Source organism: Lygodium microphyllum, chromosome 30, assembly GCF_053477565.2.
Source record: "Lygodium microphyllum isolate KBCC chromosome 30, Lygodium_microphyllum_v1.1.10, whole genome shotgun sequence".
Taxonomy (NCBI): domain Eukaryota; kingdom Viridiplantae; phylum Streptophyta; class Polypodiopsida; order Schizaeales; family Lygodiaceae; genus Lygodium; species Lygodium microphyllum.
The window spans coordinates 54,196,041-54,203,827 of record NC_141164.1 but is presented as its reverse complement, the minus strand read 5'-3'; positions in this window follow the sequence as shown (position 1 = coordinate 54,203,827).

Genomic DNA, 7,787 nt, shown 5'->3' with positions numbered 1-7,787 from the left:
TACTCAAATACCATACCATGAATCGAGTGGTGGGGGACTTGATTGAGCTACTATGCCAAACACAAACAATACATGCAAGAAGAAGCTTACTCGATCATACAATAAGAGAGATGGAGACCAAAACATTTTCTTATTCATTTTTTAAATTTCTTCCTCACACAATACAATGTACACAAAGTCTAGATAAGATACAATATAAAGGAAAGTGGCTTACTAAGTGAAACAATGCATAACTGACTATACTAATCGACTCGTGCTAAAACTATGCCAGTTGTAGGTAGGTGTAACTAACCAAATATAATAACTAGTAAGTTAATGACCATGTGAGAGTCATAATAACCACAAATGTGCTAAGTGAGGTTGTGTGGACCCTTCTAAACTAGGCAGTCGATCAACAATATCCGCACACGTTGAGCTTGCCCTCTCAACACAAAGCATGAAAGAGCATACCAAATAAGCTCTAGCACCTTGCTCATGACATACATCTACAACATCCACTATGAGTATTAGATTAGGTGCCTCTTAGCTCAGGAATGGAGCTCATACTTCAAAATAATTGGTGCAAACTCATAATGTCTAAGCTACCATTAGAAAGGATAGGGTCTTTGCATGAACTATCCTCCATCACAAAAAAGTATTTAACTTTTGTGCTTTCTAAAGTGGTAGTTTGATTATTATACATGATCATTATGGTATGCATACTAGAATTACATGCCCAAGATAAAATCACTAGACTATAAGCATGCAACAAACAAGTCTCTCTTTTCAATATAAGACTTCATATAGATTTCTAGTCTTTTCGCTTCTTTATTTTTATTATATTAAGTGCCTAGAAATGTAGCTTTTATTCTACATTTAGAAGGCATATTGATGCCACGAGGCATATTCCACGGTGGATTTCGTGAGGTTTTGCGGTGAATTTCGTAAAATTTTATTATCGGGGCTCATACACAAGGTGGATTCTTGTGCGAAAAGTCAATGGGGACGCCTATCCTTTTCGAGCGTCTCGTTAATTTAATGTGTAAGTGGGTGGTTCCATAGCGGGTGATTTCACAAAATACATATTTAAATTAATAAACGTTTATGAGTTTAGAGTACGCACTAGTAATAAATTAAGGTTAGGATTGAGTTCTAACCAATTTATTTATTTTATAGCTGAAAACTGCTAGGTATTCACTTTTGTCAGTTTAATTGTATTATTTTTCTAACAATTGTGAATGCTTCAGTTGATGTGTAGAGCAAGCAGCGGTGGCATTGGGAAGCATTTGAGAATAGCGTGTATTCAAATTATTATCAATTTTTTATGGGTACGCATCTTAGGCATGGCGCCAATATTTTGACGCGCTTATTTATTAAAGCGCTTGATATTTATTTATTACTTTTGTATGCGCATGGGCGCACGATTTAAATATTTGTATTGGACATTGTATTTGGGTACTGCCTGACTCCTTGGGCGCCCAATAGCTTTAATTCTTTAGTGGCACAAAAGCAAACACAAAAGCTAAAGCGTGCTAATTGTAAATTGGGCTATTTTTTTAGCTTGAAGATCAATAATATATAAAATATATGCTTTGTGGAGCACTCACACAAGACATGGGGGAAAATTGTACCCAATTAGTCTCTTGCTTCATGTCGCGCAAGCTTTCTTCTTTGTTTTTTGTGCAAAAGTAGAGTTCTTTTGTTCTTGGGGACCTTCCGACGCTCACTACGTGCGCATACGGCATCCAATTTGTGCATGATGGGACCTGAAATGGGCCAGCACTGGCTATGGCACTAGCCGCGGACCTCATGCTCATGACAGACAAACGCACCCTCATGGCCTCGTGGACCAGGAGCGTCTATCTACTGCTAAAGGACAAACTGTCCTAAAGCCTAATCTATGCGTTTATAGTTTTGTAGTTTTGTAGTCCAACGTTTCCCTTTCTATAAACTCCACAGAGGGAGAACCCTTACACTTTGGCAATAAATACCATGATAAACACATACATAGGAGGCAACCTCTCGGTAGAAACACCGCGGCTCCACTGCGGCTCTCCTACATCGCAAGGATTAGCCCCTTGATGCGCTGTTCAACATATAAAACAAACGAAAAAACTCCACTCTTCATTTCGAAAGTTTCCAGGAGATGATAACATGTGTCCTTTCCAAATAATTCCCCAAGAAACGAGCGTCTATCCTACAGCTTAGGATGCCTTTTCACACTCAACATGGGTCATTGTCATTGAAAACAAGTGCTATGCATCCAGATTTTTTATTCCGATACCATGATCGTCATGCATATGCAAAGGTGAATGATTCTAAAGTGCTCAAACATCATTTTCAAATCAACAAACGTGCTTGTGCAAAACCATGCTTTCTATGCTTATTCACTACCTCGTTGCGGCGATGAAAGGATAGCACCAAGACAATGCTCATGCTACTATCCTCTAAATAAAAATAACACGGACTCTATGTCATGAAATGCATCAGAGCGTAGTGACCCAAGGAGAATAGGGCATCGACCTCAGGTCCTGTCTTGGTACCCAAGAACCTACCAAGCCCTCGCAAGGCGACACTTAATCCTTTTCTGATGCTCACTTTTATTTTCGCTCCAACCTTCCTTACTTTCTTCTTTTCCAGCAAGACGCCACCCTTAGGAAGACAAGGCATCGGCCCGAGGTCTGACTCGTCCCCAGGAACTTGCCAGGCCTTCGTAAGGCGATGATCAACTGCTTCCAAAATTTTTTCTTTCTTTTCTTTTCTATTTTTATAGGGATTAAAACCCCTTTTTACACACATTTGTATATTTTTATTTTCTTCTAGATATTCAGGGTTTTTTTTTTCCTCTCTATCATCATCATTTTTCCTTCCGCAGGCTTCTCTAACTGCCTCATAACTAACAAGAACTCCTAGAACGGTTGCCTAGCAGGCTAGCAGAATAGGGTCACTAGAACGGCCTTCTAAAACAGGTCTTTCAATGCTTGACAATGTCTTTACAGGAGGCAACGACTACTCAGACCTCCCTCAGACATACCTAACCTAAACCTGGGACTTCATGCCTTGGACTCCGGTTCCCAACAAGAAAAGAAAATCCCCTACAAGCACACAGACACATATAACATAAAAACACGTTACTTGAAAAGGAGAGAGATCACCTGGATAGGGCCACGAGAAGCTTCCGCGTGACAAAGGCTCCTTCCAAGCTCTTCTTCGAACCTGTCTAGTACGGGACTAAAACAAGAAACCATTAACCGCACCTGTACTAAATAGACAACTGGCCCTCTTGGCCTAATGAAAGCAAACACTAAAACCGCGCAAAACTGGCCCTCTTGGCCTAACGAGATCAGACAGAATAGCACCTACACATCCCTTCCCGAAAGAGTATAGATATACAATAATATGCTCCTTTCCAAGGAGGAAAAATAGGGCTCGCAGCCCTAAACTAAATGCATAATATTATGACCCATCCCTCCTGCATATATAGCAAGAGGCGTATGCATAACATGTTGTCTAATCAACCTATGGGTCCAGGATAACAACAGTAGATTGGTCTCGGCTACTCTTTGCATCACCCATATCAACCATCGTCTACCATATATCGCATGCTCTGATAACATTCCCCACAAGCGACCGGGTCCTGTCTCATTATTGATAGCAATATCCAAACTGGGACCACAGTTGAAGAAAATGTATTCTTCATAAGCAAGATTTGCCAGTGAATCCGCAAACTGATTCCAATAACGTGGAATCAGCTGAAGAGACACTCTCTCAAACTCCTCAAGTAGGGACATCGCAGTTCGATGATACATACAAAGAATGGGATTCCGCACTGTGTATGTCCCATCTAGCTAATTCAAAATCAACTGGGAATCCCCTTTTACTAACAACCGCCGAATACCACCTTGTTTGGCAATATGCAGTCCCATAATCAAGGCTTTATACTCCGCCATATTGTTAGTGAATCCTACCCCGAGATAAGCAGCTAACTTCATCGTAACTCTACGTCGGGGATCTCGGATTACTACTCCAACACTCCCTTTTTTATTAGGGCACTTGGACGCTCCGTCAAAATATAATGTGTACTTCCACAATGGGTTTACACAGCCTGCCATCACGAACTCCTCTATTCGTAATTATGATAATCAAAATTTAGCATGTTGAGAGGGTGAACGGACGGCTCCATCCCACCTTCTTCATTAAACTCAACAGGGGTACTTGTCAACATTCGTAAACAGTGATGACAAAAGACTTTGATCTCCCACACAAAGGTTTTGTCTTCTTGCTCAATCACTTTATATCCTTTGCTCCACCAGATAAGTTTCCCCTGATGGTATCTTTGCTCTAGATATGGGTGCTCCAAATAAGGAATTAACCGCCCCATCAACCAGCTTTAAGCTCTTTTGCAGGTCTCAAATCAGCCCCAGCATGGACCTGCAATGCATTTTTCTGTATTAGTATACTTAGAAATAATAAGATTTAATCTTATTAAGATTAACCTTATTTTTAAATTCTACTCCGTGCAGATCAGATAGTAGAGCCATAGACCTATTTTTCCCTATCCTAACAAGCTTGTAGGGGCCATCCCATCTAGGTTCCAGCTTCCCTGGAAACAACTCCCTACGTGCATCGTAATACAGAACTAACTGTCCTTTTTAAAAGGTATATTTATTTGCTTTAAGGTCGTGCAACTGCTTCATCCGACATTTAGCTACCTCCTGGTGTAATAATCTCTGCAATTTCAGTTCATCCAGGTGGGTTATGGTCGTGAACGTTCAAAGAGTGAATCCTCATCTCCCAAAGAGTAGTTAATTACGAACCGTATGGTTGGCAACTCGATTTCGAGGGGTAACACACACACTTCCCCATAAACTAATTTAAAGGGAGTATGGCCGGTAGCTTGGTTGAACGTTGTATTGTACGCCCATACTGCCACATACAACTTCCTGTTCCAGTCTTGTTTCTTCTCAAAGACTATTTTAGAAAAGATACCCACAAGCTGCTTATTAGTACTTTCGACTTGCCCGTTTGCTTGCGGATTATAGGGGGTCATTTTATTGTGCTTGATTTGCCAAGCTTCAGTCAAGCTTTTAATCACTTTATTCAAAAAGTGGATTCCACGGTCCTACACTAGTTCCTTCGGTGGACCGAAACGGCAGATAATCTGCTCTAAAAGAAAACTTGCAGTCTCTTTTGCATTGTCCTACCTCGTCGCCCGCTCTTCTGACCATTTTGTAAAATAATCATTTGCTACTATAATGTACCTCTTCTGGGTAGTAGATGATGGGGTGATAGGACCCACAAAGTCAATGCCCCACTTCTCAAATGGAAGAATAGTCATGATAGGCGTAAGTGGGTGTTTTCTATTCTCTCTGCTGTCATGTATTTGATAGGTATCACATCTCTTAACATATTCAAAGGAATCTTGGAAGATGGACAGCCCACCAATATCCAGCTCTTAAAGCTTTTTATGCCATCAACCGTCCCGCGAAGTGCCCTCCATATGCAGAGTCATGGCACTCTTCCAAGATGAAAGGAACCTCATCAGGCATCACACACCGGCGATAGATATCATCAACACACCCTGCCGATATAATGTTCCTCCGATCAAGGAAAACTTCAAAGCCTGCTGTTTAATTTTCCTCTTTTCAAATTTTGATAAACCAGCTTCAATCTCTCCCGTTGATAGATAATGCATGATAGTAGTATACCAAGATGGAATAGAAGCTATATCAATTTTAAGCATTTCTTCAATATCACTTCCTTCAGCCAAAGTCTCTTTCCGCTCCCCGAAATCCACAAGGCATTCCACAATCCCTTGCAACCTCGGTGGCTTACTCTTAATCTCATAATCGAACTCCTGCAAAGTGATTAACCACTTTGCCAAACGATCAGGCGGTTGTAGCTTGTTCATAAGCAATCTAAGCCCTTCCGCCTTCGTATAAAAAACTACATTCTCATAGAGGATGTAATGCCTGAATTTTTTAGTCGCAAAGACCATCGCAAGACACAACTTCTCCATGTATGTGTAGTTAATTTCTGAAATGCCCAATTTTCGACTATCAAAAGCTATCAGATGATACCACTTTTCCTCCCAGATTTGGGCTAAACAGCAGCTGATACTATGCATGGTGCTGCTGAAAATATATAAAATGTCTCGCCTCTTTTAGATGCTTTTAAAACTGGTGCTTTTACTAGCTCATGTTTCACATCCTCGAAAGCTACCTTACAAGGGTCGCTCCATACAAATAGACAGTTAAAGGATAATAAGTTCGTTAATGGCAACGTCCTTTCTGCCAAGGCATTTATAAACCTCTGATAGTACCCTATCGATGACAGAAAGCTATGTATCTCTTTCGGAGTGCGTGATGGACTCATAGCAACTATAACCTTGATCTTTTCAGGGTCAATTGCGATCCCTACTGAAGTGACCACATGGCCTAGCAATAGCCCATAAGGCACTCCAAAGACACACTTCCGTGGGTTAAGAGCGATACAAAATTGTCTGCAGCGCTCAAAGCACTTTCTTAAAATAATCAACATCCTTTCCCTTACAGTGGCTACCCCCAGGTCATCAATAAATACTTTCAACTCATTTGGGGAGATGTCACCAAAGGTCTTGTCTACTGTTTGTTGCCGTGATCCAAGTGCATTGCACAAACCAAAGGCCATCACATGGTATGCAAAAGTACCAAAGACAATAATAAAAGTTGTTTTCAACTTGTCCTCTTCTGCAATTGCCATCTGGTTGTAACCCGCAAAGCAATCCATAAATGAATATATTTTCCTACCCGCTAATTGATCCAAAATCTGGTCAATAAATGGCAACGGGTAGTAATCCTTAACCGTCTGCTTATTCAACTCTCTAAAATCTACACATAGTCAGATCTGGTTGTTTTTCTTCTTCCTGATAACAACTGGTGAACACCATTCCATGTGTTGGACAGGGAAGATTAAACCAGCTTTCCGTAACTTCTGTAACTCCTCAAACAGCCTGTCCCTCAATTCAAAAAGCATACACCTTACTTTCTGACGCACAGGATGACTGCCTTCTTTTATGGAAATAGTATGAACAGCCAAGCTGGGAGGAATGCCTCTCAGCTCATCATAACTCCAAGCAAAGATGTCGCGGAATTCTTAAATTAAGGACACATAGTCCTCCCTTTCTACTGAATTGAGCATGGAACCTAATTTAATTGGCCGCGAATCATTCGGCGTGCCAAGGTCCAACTCAATCACATCTACGTCTCTTATCCTATCTTGCGGCTCTATCGACTCATTTAGAGTTATCTGATAAATATCCTCTGTAGTGGACCCCTCTTTAGATTCGTCACTAGATGATGTCTCACTACCAAATAGATCATCTGCTGTCTCTAATTCAGTAGAGGATAAAGGAGCTCTCTCACTCTGAGGAGACTCAGGGTAAGCATCGACTATTACTCGATTAGCACCTCTACCTAGAACCACTCGACCGGCGAGTATATCAAATTAACAATCTGTTCGTAAGATCCAAGGCCTACCTAGCAAAACTCGATAACTAGGACGTCTTGCAAATCTTATCACCCTAAAGTCCAAGAAGCATTCTACACTTGCAACTGTAACATGGACTTTAGTAACGCAACCTTCTGGTTGCCTTAAACTATCATCAGCCATTCTAAGAAGGGTGGAGCTGTCTTTTTGGATGCCTAGACCCAACCTCTTCATCAACTCTGAACTCATGATATTGACGGAGGACCCAATGTCTACGATAGCATACTCCACTAATATTCCATCCACGTATGCTAGAACCCTAGGGCAATTCTTTTCAGCAT